General features: G+C 40.5%; 1 protein-coding gene across 3 annotated transcripts in view; it reads left to right on the forward strand.

Moving 5' to 3' along the window:
• CEP112 (centrosomal protein 112) overlaps nt 1–21,258 on the forward strand; it is a 271,084-nt gene that overhangs the window by 226,436 nt on the left and 23,390 nt on the right. The window lies entirely within an intron of this gene.

Here is a 21,258-nt window from a genome sequence, read left to right on the forward strand (position 1 = left end):
TATATTTCTGCATAATATAAAAATAATAGTTAAATTCTTCAGTCTCTTTTTTCTTTTCTTTTTTAAGTTTTGCAAACCTGCCGTTTTTATATTTTCTGACACACTAAGCAATGTATCTCTGGTCATCTTGAGACATAGCCTGATTCCCAGTGACTTCAGAAATGATGCTTACATAAGCAGCAGTGCATTTTTCCTGGTTTTTGATGCTCAAATGGTGGGAAGTTTCTTGTTAAAACATTTTCCCCCCTTAGAACAGAGTAGAGCAGATGAGTTTCTGAAACAAGCAACATTTAATCTGTGAGGGTCTGCACCTAAAATTCATAAATAAACATAGTTTAAAAGGAGAAACCTCTTCTTCCTGTGTTTGTAAGAAAGGCTTTTGTTTGTATTAAACAAAAAAGCTGTTTTGCTAGGGGAAGGGTCTTGGGCTATATGAGAGAGCACTACAGAAATTTACCTATCAAAACCAGGCTACAGCTGATCTTGTTCTCCATATTTAATTAATTTGCATAATGAAATTCACATTGACATTACTATCTTATCTGCACAATGTTCCTTGTCACTTTGTTTTCATAAATTGTTTAATGATATTTTTCCTGACTGTGTGTAAAGGGACAAAAGCTTTCTTTGCTCTCATTCCCTAGTCTCTTCTGTTAATGGTGTCAGTATCTAGACAATGATTGTCATCTCTTATGTAAGTCTGATTATTACAAGTAGCTCTTATTAGTTCAGTGACCCGAAAACTGAGCACATTTAAGGCACGTGTTACAATTTTTTGGAACATCATTTAAAAATAAATTAAGAAAACTCTGTATTAGTAGAAGTCTAGTCAAGAACCTCTCGCCTTCAAAGTGACTTTTTGGATGTACAAGAAACCCTATGACTTCAAAAGGTGCTCTCAATCATCAGAAATATGCGTATATTAAACAGTTCTCATGTATTATGGCATATGTTGAAAAAGTGTCTCCCAAAATGCTTATCTCTTTTCTTCTGAGGATCTGATACTTTTCAGCAAATTACACTGTTAAACTTATGGCAAGATCAAGTAATTTATTTCACCATCTAGTAAAAATGGAAGGATGGGAAGTAGAGTGGCTACTAAATACCAAACATGTATGACATCCTTCTTAATGTAAATCCTTTACTGTGTGTGCATTTATCATATATTTCATCTTTAATCCCCATGAGCAAAAAATATAAAATGAAAAAAGGATGGATAATGTAACCAAGAGGGGCCAAAAGGGAGTTCTGTACTGTGCAGCAGTGTTGAGTCCTCAGGAACTTTTGGGGTATCACTCAGCTAGCATATTCCACGAGAGCCTTTTGGTTGGTGCGAAAAGTTTCCAAGTGTAATACACAGAGTTCTGGAGCTCTGTTTTAGCATCACTAATACTGTACTGGAAACAAGTCCTTCTTTTAAAGCCCTTGTACTGAAGGAGCCTTACCATGAGGGCAGATGTCCAAACAGAGACTTCTTATCAAGGAGAAATTCTGTAAAACATTCCTGGAGGCAGGGGCAGCTCCAGGCCCCAGCATGCTAAGTGCGTGCCTGGGGCGGCAAGCCACTGGGGGCGCTCTGCCGGTCGCCGCGAGGGCGGCAGATAGGCTGCCTTCGGTGGCTTGCCTGTGGAGGGGCCGCTGGTCCCGCAGCTTCGGCGGACCTCCTGCAGGCGTGCCTGCAGAGGGTCGCCTGCGGGAGGTCCGCCAAAGCCGCGGGACCAGCGGACCCTCCGCAGGCAAGCCGCCGAAGGCAGCCTGCCTACCGTGCTTGGGGCAGCAAAATGCCTAGAGCTGCCTCTGCCTGGAGGCATAGAAAAGAGGCTTTTAAAGCACTGATCACTTAAGCACATTTCAGGACTATTCATGTGCTTATGGTTGAGCATATGCTCAAGTGTTCTACTGGATAAAGACCTTAGCCCCCGATTTGTGTTTAGAGCATAAAGTTGTTCATTTGTGAAAGTAGGTCTCTTAGAAATATAGCCTTTGTCACTTCACCTGCATTGTATCAGAGGGGTAGCCGTGTTAGTCTGGTTCTGTAGAAGCAGCAAAGAATCCTGCGGCACCTTATAGACTAACAGACGTTTTGCAGCATGAGCTTTCGTGGGTGAATACTTGCATCCGAAGAAGTGGGTATTCACCCACGAAAGCTCATGCTGCAAAACGTCTGTTAGTCTATAAGGTGCCACAGGATTCTTTGCTGCTTCACCTGCATTATAATATATAGTGAGGTAGAAGAGCTTGAGAAATAAAGAAGCATTTTATAGATGATATGAAATAATTTTTTCAGAAGACTGTTGTCAGAAACAGGGGTATTTGCTATAGATAGCATTGCTGATTGAAACTAAAATTGAGGAACAGACAGATTGCAATCTCCTTTATCTGGCATTAGGTGACATCCCATAAGACCTTTCAATTACTATTACCTTTTAGAGGAAGAACATTCTTGAAGAGAGACTGAGTAGCTCTGAGACATTTCTTTAGTGGTCACTGGAGTGATTTCCAAATGGGGATGTCACAGTAGATGAATTTGCTTCCAGTGATGATGACAAAACCTTCTGCCAGACACACAAAATAAGAAATGAAGTGAAATTGACACAGTGAAAGAGAAAACATTTCTCTTCATTAAAAGTAAAGTTTTATATATACCTTCCCCACAGTCTAAATAACAAAAGGATTTTATGCAGTTATTCTGCATTTCTCCCTAAATTCAGGATTGTCTACTATCCCACCAAGTTTCTACCAAAATATCCTTATTTTATAAATATATCCATCTAATCCAGGGGTCTCAAACTCAAATGACCCCGAGGGCCGCATGAGGACTAGTGCATTGGCCCGAGGGCCGCATCACTGACACGCCCCCTTGCTGCCCCTGGCCCCACCCCCAATCCACCCCTTCCATGAGGCCCCGCCCCTGCCCTGTCTCTTCTCCACCTCCTCCCCTAAGCGCGCGGCTCCCCGCTCCTCCCCCCTCCCTCCTGGAAAGTGCTAAGCGCCACCAACAGCTGTTTGGTGGCTTGGCGGCGGGGCACTTAGGCGGCGGGTCCCGGAACAGAAGGGGCCCCCCACCGCCGAAGACCGGGCTGCGCTTCGGCGGCGGCGGGTCCCTCTTTTCCCCACCCCGGCCGGTCCCGCTTCCCACCCCGGCCCCGGCCGGTCCCGCTTCCCTCCCCCACCCCCCGGCCCGGCCCCGGTGGGTCTCGCTTCCCTTCCCCACCCCCGGCCCGGCCCGGCGAGTCTCGCTTCCCTTCCCCCACCCCCCAGCCCGGCCCGGCCCGGCCCCGGCGGGTCTCGCTTCCCTCCCCCCCCCCCCGGCCCGGCCCGGCGGGTCTCGCTTCCCTTCCCCCCCCCCCCGGCCCGGCCCTGGCCCCGGCCACTCCCCCCCCTTACCCGAGCGCGTCTCCGGCGAGGCCTGAGCTTCATCCCGCTCAGAGCCGCGTGGTGAGGGGGCAGGGCTGTGAGCTCCACGCCGAGCGCAGCGCTCAGCCCAGAGCTCCCAGCCCCGCCCCCTCCCCACGTGGCTCGGATCGGGGCGGGGCTCAGGCGCTCGGACGGAGACGCGCTCGGGTAAGGGGGGGGGTAAGGGGGGGAGGGAAAGGCTCCAGGAGAGGGGCGGAGGCGGGAGCCTCCGCTTTTCTCTTGGGGGCCCCTGCAGAGCCCAGGGCCCGGGGCAAATTGCCCCCTTTGCCCCCCCCTCTGGGCGGCCCTGGGGAGCTCCGCGGGCCGCAGGGAAGAGCTCCGCGGGCCGCATGCGGCCCGCGGGCCGCATGTTTGAGACCCCTGATCTAATCAGTCTTGTTTTCCTTATACCATCAAGGTAGTAGTGCAATTCACCTTTAGGTCTGTCACAGGGTGCCACTGGCCCTTTAAAAGGGAGCAGGACCAGTGCACCCAGTGCACTCTGTGTCTGGTCTGCTGACCCCAGTTAGGGTTAAAAGAGGGCACTTGGCCTAGAGGGGAGGAGAGACCTCATCAGAGCCTGGGAGCTGCAAGAACTGGGAGCAGTGAGAAGAGGTAAAAGAGGGGAGGACGACCCTGGGAGCTGTAACCCAGAGTGGACTGAGGAACTATTTTTTTGTTTGTTTTGAACATAACATAAGAACGGCCGTACCGGGTCAGACCAAAGGTCCATCTAGCCCAGTATCTGTCTTCCAACAGTGGCCAATGCCAGGTGCCCCAGAGGGAGTGAACCTAACAGGCAATGATCTGGGAAATCAACTGCCAGAAAAGAGATTCTGGGTGTGGCAGTGAGTCCTTTGGGAGCTGAGGAGAAGGCCAGCTTGTTACAAGGTCATGTTCACATCCTGTGATTTGTAGTCTGACGAAGTGAGTATTCACCCACGAAAGCTCATGCTCCAATACATCTGTTAGTCTATAAGGTGCCACAGGACTCTTCATTGCTTTTTGTGATTTGCAGGGTAATCAAGTTCATTAAGCTAACATGTTCAGAATTCAGTGTCTAACATTAAACACCTAAATAAAACTGGCCTGATAAGATATTGAATATCTGAGAAATGGGGGCTATGTATTTAGGTGACCAAATATTGATGTATGGTGCCTAATTTTGGCCTAAACGTTGACATAAATAGCTTCATCAAACATTTATTGATGCTTTATTGTGCAAAGAACTTAAATTCAATCTGCACATAAAGCATTATGCCCTTAAAGTCAGTTAGTTTGGGCTCTGGCAAATTAAGGAAGACATTGAATTCTAGAGTTACAGACACCTATAGAGAAAACCTCGCAACCAGAGCTATGTAAATATCTGATTGTTCGATTCACTGGCCATTACAAAAAATCGGGTGGTGGGGGGAATTGTGTTGGGGTGACCCAAAATGAAAATTTTTCAAAAATGTTGGTAGACCTAACAGTTGAAAAATTTCATACAGGATCGAACAAAACATTTTATTGAACCCAAAACAAAACATTGGAGAGCACAAACTGGGAAAAGTAGAATTGAATACATTCTGTTTTCCTTATAAGGAGGAACTCCTGTTTTATGTAGGTTTTTGTCACTGACTCAAGGTTTCTGTTGAGAACACTATCCACCTGCATTAATATTCATAAGGTTGGGCACAATCTCATTAGCATGTTGTGATCTTGTGGCAAAATATTTCAGGGCAACACTCAGTTTCTATTTCACCCCATTTAACACCATTCTATTAATAAATGGGACTCCAGGGTTTTCTAAGAAATAATGTCTTATGATGTTATCTTTTAGTTTAAATCATTATAAAAGACCATTTTCCTTCAGTGTCCCTTAACTACTTTAAGAAAAAAAATGCAGCAGCATATTTTAGTTATAAATATAGAGCGAAAACAGAAAGGGTTGTACTTAGAACACAGTAGCTTTTTTTTAAAAATAGTCTGTACCTCTGTGCACATTATATATTGTTTGAATCACCACCATTTATTTCCTGGGTGTTGTCACATCTGGGAACAGGAAGAGAGTTGTCTCTGATGCATATGTTAGTCTGAGGGCATGTCTATACAGGAAAATTTCCAGGCATACCAGAATAATTACTTTGCTACAGTTATACTGATATAGGTCCCTGAGCGGACACTGTTCACTTTTATTCGAGGGATTTATATTGGTAAAATTATAGTGGAATAATTACTCCAATGTAGCTATGCTGGGAGATTTCCCCATGTAGACAAGCCCTGAGTCTGTGGGCTTAGCACTTGCATTCCCAGTCTGCCTTGTAGCCCAAGACTCCTGCACATCTTGTAACATTCTGCAACAGGGCTGCATGGCTGGCGTTATGCTCTTCTTTTTTTATTTGGATAATCCTCCCCCTCCTTTGCCCTTTCGTGTTTGGTTCCTTCTTAAAATAAAACAAATTATTTTAAGCCTTAGGGTATTTAAAGCATTCAGAATATTTCTGTTAGGGCGCCTGACACCTTATTTCGAGAACATAGTTGGCAAAAATGTACCTGTAGTATTTACAAACCTGTCACAAATGCTGAATGTTGGAATAGCCATGCTTTCTAAAACCTCATGAATATGCTAATTTTGCCTGTAGTTCTGTTTTCTTATAAGCCATGCTATGTTTGTTAGCACATAGCACTTGTAATTGTAAATAATGTTTCACATTTTTGTAAGAAACGTGTCTAAGCTACTCAGTGCGCTATGGAAAACATTGACTTAGTCATTGGAGGCTGCCTAAACCATTCTGTCCATCTGTCCTCAATATACATCTTAGAATGTCACTGTAGCACTCTGTAATGTCAGAGGTTCAGGGCAAGCCAGTGTGTGTTTGTGTATTTCTTTATATTACAGGTAGTGTCTAAAGGTTGAAACCAAAACTTGCATCCCATTGTGCTAGGCACTGCACGAGCACAGAGAGATGGTTTTTGCCCCAAAGAGCTTACAATCTAAATTGACAAGATAAAGGGTGGGAGAAAGAAAGTGTTAATGACCTTATTTTACAGCTGGGGAACTGGTACAGTGAAATTTAGTGATTTGCCCAAAGATACACAGTGAGTTTGGGGCAGTATTGGGGATGAACCCAGATCTCTTGCGTTCCAGGTCAGTGCCTTAACCCCAAGAGCATTCTTCGCCTCTCTGAGGCAAGTTTCAGGAACCAAGCAACGCTAAATCTATATGTAGTGTCCTATCGTTGGAATGAGTTTGGAAACAGTCATGAACCTTTTAACAGAAAAAATATGTAAAATCAACAACATATACACATTCCAAAATTCTAGTTGATCTAGTCAAACTTAATGGAGAATTGTGAAAACTTCAGTGGTTGAAAATAAAAAATATTCAAGGTCATTTACTGCACAATTAATCTGTCTCAGAAATGATGCTGCTAGGTTGCATTGTGTTGTACATTTTGAGAGGGGTACTTTGGAAGCCATGACTATTTCTGCTATTGTATAATCTGCAAAGTGTTTTAGCAAGTATTGATCCATTAGCTAGCCACATTTGTCACCTGTAGTGCTGATTATTATCTACTGTTGGAAGTTTTCCCTGAAAATTAGATGTTGGAAGCACAATTAAGAAACAAGACATTCTCAAAGTATTTTGCTTAATTTTGTAAGAAAGCCCATGGAAGCGAATGGTGCGTCTGAATAATGATCTCCTGCTGCTGCATAAATGCTGAGGTGAAACAGAAGCATTTATCAAAAGAAAACATTGAGGCAGGGCAGGCTGAGCTGTTTTTTTGTTTTAAAACTGAAAGACATTTCTCCTCTGGCTTTGTTCGGTTTCAGTTATTCTATTTCCAGGATACCAAATGATCAATAATGAAGAGGACAAACACATCAAGTTTTGGGGGGATGTTAATACAGTAGATTTACACTTGTGCAGTGTGCCACTTTGGAGAGACTTATTTAGTAGAACCCTTTCCTTGCTTCATATTCAAATTACTCCCTTCACAAAAATGACTGTTTTGGTTTTTAAAAGTTGGTTGGTTGTCTGAAAGTTTTATTTTTAAAAGAACACTTCTATTGGAACTGCAGTAAGTTGTCCACCATTTTTTCTGCCATGGGACTGTAGGTAGCCATGAAAGGTGCTCATTTAATAGCCCAGGAAACAGATAAAGCACAGTTACTGACAATGAGAGAGACAAGGTGGATGAAGTAATATCTTTTATGGCACCAGCTTCTGTTGCTGAGAGAGACAAGCTTTCAGGCTTCACAGAGCCCTTCTTCAGGTTAATGTCAGAGCTGTAAGGAGAAACTTGCAATGTGATTCAAACCTATTTTGGTGAGTCTACCATTGACAGTGAGAAGACAGTTGAATCTTCATCCAGTTCAGTTCTTTGCCCTTTCGTTACATATGCCAACAAGTTTGCCAGCTGTGTCAAAAAAGAAATGTAATTGGCAACACCTGAACATTTTACATGTTCACCATTCTCTTTGATGCTCTCTGTGTCTTTGGAGATGAGAATGTAATGGTCATTGGCTCAGAATGTTGTGACGATGTTGTAACTGGCAAGCTATGAAAAAATTATTAAATACAAGCAATGTTTAGTGAAAAAATGAAAACACTGATCACAGCTTTTTGTACCCTATGACTTTACTACTTTTATGTCAAATGAGTATTGAGTTGCCTTATTATCTGATGTGCGTTGATGCAGTAGGATAGTAATGTTGTTGAGTATCTGTGTTTTGACTATCCTAGATAACATACCTGTTCTGTCCTTCATCCAGTGAGAAACCTCTTTACTCATAATTATTTTTGTGTAAAGTTTACTGTGATTTTTGTAAGTTAGCTAATGTTGTTGTTTCTGTTATCTGTACCCATAAGAAAAGATCAACAATTCATCTGCTGCAGTTGACACTGATTTCCTTTCTGTAAGCCATCTGGTTAGAACATGTTCTATTGTTTTTAGTGGTTCTACATCCACAAACATGCCAAATTCTGTCAATCAGTAGAGGTCTCTTTCTGAGATGAATATGCAATAAAATTCTCTAGCGGAATCTCAAGTCCATTTAAATTACTTTTGTAGCTAAACATTGCCCTAATGAGCAATTTGACATAGAGACCTATATAGTTGTATAGGATATTTATTAATCATAACACACCATTTTCTGGATCTATATTTCTTAATTTGTAACATCAGTCTTTTAATAATAATACCATTGCAATGGTTTAACTAGGAATGTAGTATTTGAATAGACTGCAAGCCCAAAAAAATCAAATCTTTAACCTCAGCCTTATAAGATGGTCATGAAAATTTACAAGCACAGTCACATTATCTGCTGCCCACTCTTCATCACTATCCTTCAAAACATCATGAGAAAATGACCCAAGGATATTTGCCCAGCAAAGAAAGTTATTCATCCCCAGGGAATGGGTGAGTAAAATTTACAAGGTTTTTATGGTATGTTCCAGGATTTTCTGTTTTCCCCATTATAATGGGCCACAGTTTGAAGTCCTTCCTCAGTCAATATTTTCATTTACATAAGTAATAGTTTTGCCTGAGTGGAAGTGGTGTGTGGACTTCAAGCGTATTGATTTTAGGAGAAAGAACTATGTTTCAGCTGTTCTGCTGCCTTGAGTCTATTGTCTTGGGTGTCTTAAAAGTCTGTCTTGGCACATAAAAAGTTGTTACAAATAGAATCATAGAATCTCAGGGTTGGAAGGGACCTCAGGAGGTCATCTAGTCCAACCCCCTGCTCAAAGCAGGAAGGAGAAAAATTGTTCTCTTTAACCTCTGAGGATAGGAGCAATGAGCTTAATTTTGCAGCAAGGACAGTTTAGGTTGAACATTAGGAAAAACTTCCTAACTGAGAGTGTTAAACACTGGAATAAATTGCCTGGGGAGATTGGTGGAATCTCCATCATTGGAGGTTTTTAAGAGCGGTTAGACAAACACTTGTCAGGGATGGTCTAGATAATACATAGTCCTGCCTTGAATGCAGGGGATTGGACTAGAAGTCTTCTCGAGGTCCCTTCCAGTCCTACGATTCTATGATTCTATACAGTGGAGTCGCATCATAGGCGCATTTAACTTAACGCGATTTTAACTATACGTGCTCGGCAAAACAAAACAAAAAAGAGAAAAATAACAATTTAAATACTGTGCCTGTAGTGCGGGCAATTCCACCCGCCGTTCCACTCAATGAGCGTTTGACTATACGCAATTTTCGCCTTATGCGCTGACTTCAGAACCTAACCCCCGTGTAAGATGCGACTCCCCTGTAATTCTATGATTCTATGAATTGTGCCAGAGTGAAAACAGAGGTGCTTTCAGGTTGACATAAAAGTTCACTTTAAAGCACAATTGTCTAATTTAATTGAAATTTTAAAAAATTCCCTGTTCCCTTTCATAGTAATACACATTCCAGTTACAGAAAATGTTCCATTGCATGCAGCACAGTATCTTCTCTTCAGAATTACATGGTTTCAAATATACAGCCAATCAGGCAATCTGAATTTCTGAGCATCTGTAAGCACTTTATAATGTCTTTAACATGCTTTGTGAGACAAAGAACTGAGTCATCTTTTTTTCCTGCAGCTAGCTTTGCGCTCTGGCATTTCTCTTGACTTTTAATGTCTCAACACATTGAAGAACTTATCATGGACAACAGCGAAATCATACTTACAAGTTTTACCAAAGGCTAGAACTGGTACTTGCCTACTGTCTGAACTGCACTCCACTATTCTCCAGCATCTCTTAAGTTGTATTTTCACTTTCTCTTGCATTATTGTTGTCTTCTTCAATGTCTTGCTTTTACTAATGCATGACATTAAGTTCTCTTCATTCATTGCCAGTTCTGGGAAGGGAAGACCCAAAATTCTATTTACCAGTGCAAAGATTATGAAAGATAAGAAAAAGATCTATAAATACATAATTCTGCCTAGCTAGTGTTGCAGTTTTAGTTAATGGCTTAGCATACACTAATTGCACAATGGAAGAATGGGAAAAGAAAGGTAAAAGTACCCAGAAGGTCAGTGGTTTTAGTAACTAAAACCATAAAATTTCAATATTGTGGGCCAAACTTATCTTTAGTGTAACCATTGGAGTGCCTTTGGCCCTAAGCTATTAGCAGTGTGTGAATAAAAAGTCATAGTATGGCTTCTAACTAAAACAATACGCTTGAGATAAATGTATGCACTTTAACCAATGAACCGGTAAAGAAGGGTAGAAAAAAGGTGTTTTAAAAATTGCGATATAAGGAAATAAGTTTCTTAAAAGCTGCCACTCGGGAAAATAATAGAATGGACCATTGTCTGTTCCCTGAATTTCAGAGAAGATCTGCTCTCCCACAGAGCATTGGGGGACACATGGTGGGGAGAATGCTAGGTTTGGAAAGAAAGAATTGGGGGGAAACCCAGAAACCATGTTTCAGGCAGCCTTTGTGTCAGGGATAGGTACTGAGAGGAAGAACTCTTGCTCAAAAGTCTGTGACTTTGCTTAAAAAAAAAAAAAGATAAAGTATCTAATGTTCTCAAAACACAAGGTACCTGTAAAACAGTCTGTGCATAGCACTCTGTTGACCTTCCAAGGGTTGTTCTTTATTCCATTTCCAATGACTTTCTGGAATCCTGCCTTCTTCCTTCTCTCTTCTGGAACTGCCTCGACTTGGAGGCTCTTCCTGCAGTGTAGGTGGAAACACAATATGCATGAACCTTATACTCACCAGCAAAAGGTCGCTGAAGCAAATAAACTTCTTCAAAGCAAGCTTTCCATAAGGTCACAAGCATTTATTACTCCATAGGTACATTTTAAAGCTTGGCACAATAACACAGGTTACAGGTTTTGGCAAATTAACATAGGGGCCAGGTTTAGTTATCAACATATATTTCGATACTTTTTTTTTATACAAACTGTCCCCGCCTAAGGGTGAGATGAACCAATACCATATTACACTGGAGTATTCCAAAAGAGAAACAGACATGCAACACATATGCATGATTTACAATGTTATTTTGTGTAACAAATTATTTGCAAAATTTTTCATAATAATATAAGCTGTGATTCTTTGTTGACTAATCATGATGGTATCTGATGAATGGATATCAGCAGGGGAGGGTCACCTAGGACTTCAACTTCATATATGAAAAGTGTCTTGCTGAAGCTTTTATTGACTTTAGGAATATTCAGATTCCCTTTTAGCATTTTTTGCTGGCACGATAGTTCTGCTTAAGATTCTGAACCTCAAATAGATCTAGTATGAAGGGGCAGGAAACACCAAAGCTAGTATTACAGCAGGCTTTTCTGTGCACGCAAAGTTCTCGTGAATTTAGTCATAACTTACTAAAAAACAAAAAGCATGACAAAAGAGAACAAACCATTCTTCCTGAAATGATAAATACATAAGAGACTAGAATGATCCTTATTAACATGAATATTTATTGTTTATTATGCTAATTTCCTTCTTTTTTTTTTAAGTATATGTAGGGGAACTGTTGCATTTCTGATACCACTGAGTGAGTGAGTCGCCGCTATCACTGTCTTGTCATTCCTGGAAGGCGCTGCCTTTATTTTTATAAATATAGCTCTGTTTTCCATACAAAATGGAAATACATACAGTTCCCTTAGCATTAGAGGATTAGTTACAAGGAAATACTAAAAGAGAGCAGCCTTAGCTGCCATATATCTGCCACTTTCTCACGTGAGTGGAGTTTAGAATAAAGGCACTTTCCAAATTATAGTACAGTACTTGCAAGGAAAAAAGTATGCAAGGACTTTTATCTTTGTATCCCGTAGATCAGATGGTAAACTCCCCCGACAGACTAGCGGGGGACCCAACTTCTGCTTTTCTTAGTAAGACTTGAGTGGCATGAAGCAGCAGCTAAGTCAGACATCAAAAGATACAAATGTATGGAGTCTAAAGGTTTGATTTTACAAATATCTTTCTAATTAGCACCACTTTAAAAAATTGCAAGCTCTGGCATTGATTTTCTCATGGTTTCATGCTCAGTAAAAGTGGCATTTTCATCTTGAAAATATGTATAAAGCAGAAACTTACAAATACTCTCCCCCGCAGCTGACATTTCCTATCAGTGTTATAAATGCACTCTATTTTCCCTCTATCAGCAAGCATTCTACAGTTTCCATAATCAGCTAGGAACTGTTTTACTGAGCCAAACTTCTCCTGGAAGAACCGGCTCATTTTAGGTGAACATTATTATTAGCCCCACAGATAATTTATATCTAAACCAATTACTGTGGTTTGAGAATGAAACTGAATGAAGCAGTTCAGCTGCCTAGAAAATGTCCAGGGACTAAGGTAATAACATTGCATTATCAGTCAGTCCCAATCTGCCTTCATCATCAAGGGAAGAAGTTTGATTGGTCCATTAGTGGATATTTATTCTACATAAATTAGCCAAAATATCACTAGAGGCCAAAACAGAAGTAGACCCCTATGAGATACTTTAAATAATACAGATATTTTGACAAGAAAAAGGGGCCTGGTTCCCTTTTGATGCCCAGGAGATGATCTGTAATGTGTTCATACAGTACTGGTATACACCATATGCAAAATAATAAAGGTAGTAGTTAATTTATAATATTTAATAAATAATATTGTTTGGGCCCTGTCCTGAGCGGTGCTGAGCCATCGGTAACTTCCACTGTGTTTGGAATGGGGACCTCAGTGGCCTGTCAGAGGCCAAGTTCATCCTTTCCTGTGGAAACACCCACTGAAAGAGATCTACGGGGAGAACTTAGCACGGAAACCCACCTGGAGTTTGTCTCAAATTATTCCATGGAAATGGTGATGGGGAAACGGAGGATTTTCCCTCCTACCAAATGGCCAGTCATTCTGCCCCAGGACCCAGCAGGTCTCCTGAGCTCTGCTGTCAGGGTCTCTCCTGGCCACAGTTGTCACTGGGAGCCTCCATTAAAGGGGGTGTGGGTCGATGTTCAGCTGTGTGGATTGGGGCCATGGGAGAAGTATTACAGTCTGGAGCACTATTATTTTGTCAACATATTTGCCAACAGGCCCACTCCACTTCCAGCCCCAGCCTCACCCTGTCTCCACCCCCTCTTCCACATGCAGTTTTCATCCCTGCAGAGTCCCATGAAGGGACGTGTCCCTGCTGAGAGGAGGAGGATACCCCAGAATTGACTGCCCCCATCGATTCTGTGCCAAGAGACACCAGGCACTATCTGGCCTAGTGTTTACGTCCAAGATAATATGTTGAAGAGCAGATAGAAATACAAATGAGAGAAAATTAAATATGAAAAGTAAGTTCATTGGATGCTTCTTAACAGGTAAGGGAGAAGCTGAATGAACTTGTAAAGTAAAAATTCAGATCACCAAATGTGAGACACCTGTTGGAACCTTTGCACACTGTGGAACAGTCCAACCTGTTTGCAGGAAAAGCTGGGAAATGTAATGGTTTTCTTTAGCCTTAAAAAAAAAAAAAAAGACAGTTTTATATTTAGATTCCTTATATTTTTGTTTCTAAAGTTAATATAATTCATATCCTTTACAGTTTAGCAGTTGCAATTCACCAGAGTAAAAGCAGCAATTAAAAGAGGCTATGTAATAATCTGAATCATATCAGCAGGTTCTAATTGTCTGCATACCTGGTAACACCCTTGACCACTGCTATTTGCCAAGCAGTCATAATCAGCTCACCCTTGATATTATGTGTTTCCTCAGTTCTACCAGAATACCCATATAGCCTTTACCCACAGCAGTGTAATGCTTGCAAACCAGAAAAAGACACCGGAAAACAGAAGGAGATGGATGCGCAGAGATTATAGTGCGGTCTGAGTTGTCAGTCTTAATGTTCTTCACTTTAAGTGTTTTCTTCCATTTATTTTATATACTGTTTTGCCATTCCTGTTGCCCTCTACCCAAACCACCTCTCCTTCCTGGATGTTATAAAATTCACATTTGCAAGTGGAGTTTGGCCCTGTTGTGAGTTCAGCTTTGCCAGCACACGTCTCTAATGATCTGAAACTTTATTGGCTTCTGTAGTTGCAGTTTTGCCTTCTGTTTCTTTGAAAGGTTGCCTATAAAATGTAACTGTACAAATGAAAAACTGGTGGGGCTTTAGCACTTGACCTGGTCTGTTGTTCTTAATGCTTTTGCATTTAAAAAATATCATCTCTATCTCCAAGATATTTGGTACTATACATCTAGAAAAAGTAAGAGAAAATTAAGAGGGCCTGTTTTGCTTAAGATATGCTAAGTAGGTTTGGCAGTAATTCACTTAGCATTGATCCAACATTGTTCAAAAATTCTAACCTCTGCAACATTTTCTACCTGCCTGAAAACATTCCAGTCAAACATTTGTGCAGACATTGGCTTGGAATTTTTTTTTCTCATTTTCAGAATCTTAGATGGTAACTTGAATGTGTTTCTTTTTTAGGAGATAATCAACACATCAGAGGCTAAATACATTTAGAGGTCTGGGGTGCTTACAGCAGATAAATGTCAAGGCCTTTATTAGCTCAGGATACAGTTTATTGTACCCAAATACGCTTTTCCTCTTCTCAATTCTTTTTTCATCTGAGCTGCTATAAATCCATCCTCTTTCATAGATTACTGTCCACAGGTCTCCTTCATCCCACAACAAACACATCTATCCTACTCTTAACTCTTGTTCCCAGTATCTATACCCTAATCTTCTTTGTCCTTTGATGAAGGTTGACACCTTCTCCATTCACTGTGCCATCTATCTGTCTGTCTATCTATCTATCTATCTATCTATCTATCTATCTATCTATCTATCTATCTATCTATCTATCTATCTATCTATCTGTCTGTCTTAAAAGTAATTCCTTTAAAAATTAAACTGCATTTACTGTCTGTCATTAGATGATGTGACATGGAGGGATTCAGAAGATGAGGCAGATATATTTGTGATGAGCATGTAGATAGGCTACCTACCCTCAGAATTCACTGCCATAGCAGAGCAGTTTGTAGTAGCTGGAGTAGAGTCTTTTCTAGGACCATTGTACAAGTATTGATAAATCAGTCTCTAATAGAAAAATAATGACATTGTCTTAGCTGGTTGGCAGTGCATATAAGTGGAAAAGACAGTGGCAATAAAAGCAGTTAAACTTGATCTCAGACACCTGGAAGAAGGTGCATATCAGAAAGAAATGGTCACAATAGACACAAATTAAAAAGGTGGTTTTGGCCACCAGCTGGGGACACAGAAACATGCGCAGACAGCAGATCTCTTGGACTAAAGGAGTCTGAATCACATCAATAATGTGAAAAGACACCATTTCCACCATGCCTTCAAAGTGCTCCCTTCATCCTGCCAGTATCATTTCCATCTGCTCTAAGTTGGATGACAGCAAGTCCTTATCTCAGCCAGGCAGTGGCACAGCAAATAGATCACCCCACATCTTAGTTCAGTGATAAAGTAGTCTGAGCCATGTCTCTGCATATGGATGACATTGCTGCCCATCTCACCTCCCCTTACATATATAGTGAATGACACTTGAGTGAAAAGGTCCTTGCACAACCTCACATAAGAAAGCCTTTAGGCAATTGCTTAATTGCCTCATTGCCACCTTGTGGAAACTCTTTAAAAGGAAAGAACAAATCACTGAAGAGATGTCCTGTCAAGTCCAGTCAAGGTCTACAAGGAAGTCAGCAAAGCTGTGTGGTCAATGGTATCAGAAGCTGCTGACTGATCTAAACAAATAAGCAAAGACACAGAGTTTTGTCCATCGCTAGGAGAAGATCAACTAATGAAACTAGTGCAGCTTTTGTGCAGCTCAGAGCCAGATCAACAAAGACTTTTAAAACATTATTAGGACTCCAGTGACACCAAATTTGCTTTGCTACAACCTTCTTAATAACCTCAGCCAAAAAGGATAGCTTAGGGTCAAGAAATGGAATGTACTTTTGGCATTGCTGTTGCAAATTTCAAAAAAAGAATTATGCAAGAAATTTGGATTTTGTGCACAATTATATTTAGGATGTAAGCCAGGTAAAGATGGACTTTTAAAATTAACAGTTTCATGGGGGTTTGTTCTTTGTTTATTTTATTCTATTTTGCACCAGATATTCTATATTGCTAAAATACTGGGAAAGAAATGTAAAAAATCTATTGTAGATTTTTTTTCCCTTCATTTAATTTTTTTATATAAATCCAAAAGAAGGATTTTGAAATGCAGATGTACTTGCACGTATAATTTATGCTGACAATCATCTCTGCCATAACTTTGTGTTACTAACTAGATCAGACACATTTGGGGACAAGCTTACTTCCAATCAATATGTTAGTATGTCTTTAAAAAAAAAAATTTGACGGCCAATGCTCTCTAAAGTATATACTTGAAAAAGTGTTTTCTTTTTCCTCGGGCTAATAAGATTAGAGTATAGTAATCTATTTGACCAGCTGCAGAGAGCCGCCTTTTTACCTTTTTCATTTTTTCTTTTTCTTTTTAAGTAAATGAGTTTCACCTCAACCTAATTTAAAAAAATTAAACTTCAGAATGCTCTATTTCCACCGATTTATTTAAATAGGAGCAATTGCATTACCAAGTGTGGTTGCAAATGTAATAGGGCTGGGTCTCATTAAAGACTTTGAAGAAAAGAATTTGAGTTAAACTACTGTATATCCTACACTGCCAAGAACCATTGCAGGTTTGGCTTAAAGATGTAATTTTGAAAAGGTATTACTTTGCTGCCTTTCACATCCCAGAGCATATATTGAATGAGCAGGCTCAGTTGATTCAAGCTAGCTCTTGTTCAGTTCAAAAAGCAGCCGTTTGCTTTGCAACTTAACGTAGTTGATTAAGGTTACTTTGAAAGGTGTAAAGACATTATTAAGCACCTTCCTTCATCTTTTTGTGTGTGCAGTAGAACCTAGTGTTGTTTTATCCAACAAATACTGCTCCTACTGCTACGGGGAGAATGCAAGCATTCCTGAAAGGAGTAATTGGTAGTTCAGTAATCTGCCCCGCATAGTACCACCTTTTAATTTTATACGTACAAAGAAGTAAATTAGCCTATTGATTAGAAATTCCTGAACATTTAATATTGACTAGAAAAGGAGCAAAACGTCATAAGATGCTTCCTGAAAATGTCTGAAACATTAGGGCTTCATGAATCTACAGCAGAGGATACTTTTTTAAAAGAAGGCTGTAAAGAACTTTGCGGGCAGTGCAACATGCTGATTGCCATCTGTAAACTGCTAAGTACCAAAATCTTCCATTATAATCTATGGAAGTTGAGGGTCTTCAATATATTGCAAGATCAGGTTTCACTGTCTAAAGACTGAACTGTTTAGCAAGTGGTATATAAATCGGCTTTATCATAAGGCAGGAGCACCTCAGAACCATTGCTGGCAGTATTGATAGGAGCCTGATATTTGCTCTTTTGGAATTATATTAGGAGAAATCCAACATGTGCTGAAACAGCTCATGATAGTGTTACTTATTAACGAACATTCTCAATAGTAATCTTCCACTGATATATATTCAATGATGCTACATTCTAGATATACTTCTGGCATAGGCTGACATATACCAAAAGCTTAAAATTAACTTTGGGGCTTCACAAAAAACCTGCTATGAAAACGACAGACTCCTTGCAGCTTCCTTTACTTATATGATTTAATGAAAAAAAAATTATCTAGCGGATCAGTCAGACATAACCTTTATGCACATTCAGCATAAAAATAGTTTATTAGGCATTTAGCTTGATTGGGACATTTTTATTTTGCTTAATAGTCCTGAAATCAAACTGAAAGCCTGACTTTAAAAATACCTTAGCATATGTGCTCTAAGGTTGATAACGAACTCTGCAATTCAAGCTTTAATAACTAGAGGGAAGCTAAGAAACTTCAAAAGGTTGTGTGATAAATGTTTCTGACAATGCGTCAGCTGAACATTAGACAGAATCTTGGTAAATCCTCTCATTCTAAGTGGTTTAAATTGGAAGTTTTGAACTTTTTCTTCATAAGTGTATGCTAAGGATGTCATGGTATCTTTGGGTTTAAAAGATCCATTTTATCTAGAATATATGAAATACCGTGTGTTTTCCTCCTACATCCCTCAAAGTGAAAGCAGAAAAGAAATTAAGTAGTTGACTTTCCTCTGTGACCTCTGACCTCCAAACGCTCCCAGAGTACTCTTGACCATGATCCTAATGTAGCTTGGGAAAGACTTGCTTTAAAGCCTACACACAAGATAGTCCTGTAGAAATACTGCAGTAACTGGAGTCTAATCGCTGACAAGCATTCTGAATATCTTAATCATGACAACTCGCATGTGTTCTGGTACTAGACAAAACACTGTTTTCATATGATAATACCACTGGTTGTTGTTTTTGTAGGTCAGTGAGAAGGACATGTGAAAGCCAGTTTATTATTGCTCTTTGAATCTCCCTGTCATTCCCCACCACCACCACTGCCACCTCAAAAAATCTTGTGTTTTATGTTACTGTTTTGAGTTCATACCTTTCCAGGACTTATCTTACCTTATTTCACCCTGTACGTTCCAAATGGATTCCCTTGAGCGTGAAAAGCTCTAAGACCCCAGTTTAGCAAGGTGCTTAAAGCAGATGCCTAACTTTAAGTGTATCAGTGGTCCTGTTGACTTCACTGGAACTGCCTGCATGCTTACAATTAGGTTCATGCTTAAGTACCTTGCTGAAACAGGGACTAAAAAGTTGGGCCAGCAAAACCAAAACGTTTCCAGAAAATGCTGAAAATACACAAACCAGGATCCAACGGAAAGAACACGGTGGTACATGAGTTTGCAGCATTAGAACCAACAGTGTTGAAAATCTTGATCGAGAGTATTCAGAGTACTCTGGAAGACACCACTTTGGATTCCCAGATGAAATTTGATGGATGGACCGAGCTGCGCAAGAGCCAAAGTATATAGTGTATTGTTGATACATCCCTTCTCCTCCTTTCTATGACTTGTATATAAGTCTTGAAACTTAAAAACAGGGTGGTCTTAGATCCTATGATATTCAAGAAAACTTAGAGTAAACAATCTCTCTCTTTCATGGGTGGTTTGGTGACCTAGTAGTAAACTGTTCACTCCAATGCTCTTTTTATTCCCCCCACCCCCCCCACCCCCGCACACTAGTGGTATGATCAAGTGGAGGGGGAGGAATCTTGCGTTACGCAACAGCAATTCCTACTGGTAAATGTAAGAAGCAGTATTGACAAGCTCAGAAAAGAGCTCTGGCCTAGTTTTAAAAAGCATTCAAGAGTCACAGCTAAGGCCAGATTTCCAAGAGCTCTCGGCTCCCATGTAGGCACATCAGCAAAGTGGCCAGATTTTCAAATTTGCTCAGAATCTAGCCATTGTTCTCAGTGGGAGCTGCTGAATCCAGAATCTTTTGAAAATATGTCTAATTCTTGACCAACGAAACTTGTTTTTCATGGTGGTAGCAGAGAATGAGGAAAATATGTTGGAGTTCTTTTAGAGATATATAACACCGTGGGGCGCATATTTTTGAAAAAGATAGATTAACTGGTTAACACGTGTGTTTTCATTCCAGGGTGTGATTGCTGTCTGAACATTGAGAAGCAGTATTAGTTATTAGCTTGCACAAGAGATTAGATATCAGGATTCCTGGAGTCTATTCACAGCTCTGCCACTGTCTTGCAGGACCCAGGAAAGTCAGTTACTCCCTATGCCTCAGTTCCCCATCTGTAAAGGGTATATAATCCTTATCTATCTTACATTGGTGATGAGGCTTAATTGCTCATAAAAGGCTGAGAGAACCATGGAAGGAAGGTGTTATATAAATGTAAAATACTGTTTCAGGTGTTTTAATTTTTATCCCTGGTGTACAATAAATCATCAGAGCTATCCGTATAGACATAAAAATAATTCCAATTATATTTATAGACTGTGGCTCAGATTCTTAAAGGTATTTAGGTGTTGCTGCAACACCTAAGTGATGTAGGTGTCTAAATCTCATTTTCAAAAGGGATTTAGATTTCTAACTCAATTAGGCAGTGCAACGCCGAGCGCCACAAAGCCTAAATACTTTTAAAAATCTGGGCCTGTAAGAATAACTTGAGTGATTAAACCCACAAACTATTTTCGGAGCAGAATAATAATATGAATTTTTTTCTTTTTCAGTTGCAGTAATATTGACCACTGGATATAGGCTGAGGGGGAAGCGTTGTTTGTGAAAACAAAGCTATTGTTTTGACATAGACCACAGAAATGTTGCCTTTCATATTGAATCAGTAGCCTAATGAGTAGTGTAGCAATAGTTCAACATCAAAGCAGAATTTCTTGGATATATGGTGTGTTGCAACAACAGCTAGAAAGTTCCCACCAGAAAGGAATTTTGCCATATGTGAACAGCATACATATGTATTAGGTTAAAACCATAAGATTTCCTTTCCTTTACACCAAAAACAAGAGAGAAATTGAGCACAGAGGTTTTGAAATGATTATGCACTGGAATGCAGAACAATAGGGGGAAAAAACCAAGGGCCAAATTCTTTGGTGGTGTAAATGGGCAAAACTCTGTTGAAATCAATGGAGCTGCATCAATTTTGAACCAGCAGAAAATTTGACCCAAATCTCAATCCTTGTCCTTTTAATAAAAATACTGTACTTTTGTGACTCAAGGAGCACAGCAGTGGTCTCTGTAATGACATTTTCCCAAGTTTGTTTTTTAATACTAATAAGCCCAGCCACCTTTAGTGCCACGGTTCTCAAACTTTGGGTCAGGACCCCAAAGTGGATCACGACCCCATTTTAATGGGCTCGCCAGGACTGGCGTTAGATGTGCCTGGGCCCGGGGCTGAAACCGAAGCCTGAGCCTCATCACTCAGGGCCAGAGCTGAAGCAGGGGGCTCAGGACCCCCTCTTGGGGCTGAAGCGCTCAGCCTTCCCTCTCCCC

Source organism: Mauremys mutica, chromosome 12 (assembly GCF_020497125.1).
Source record: "Mauremys mutica isolate MM-2020 ecotype Southern chromosome 12, ASM2049712v1, whole genome shotgun sequence".
NCBI lineage: Eukaryota > Metazoa > Chordata > Testudines > Geoemydidae > Mauremys > Mauremys mutica.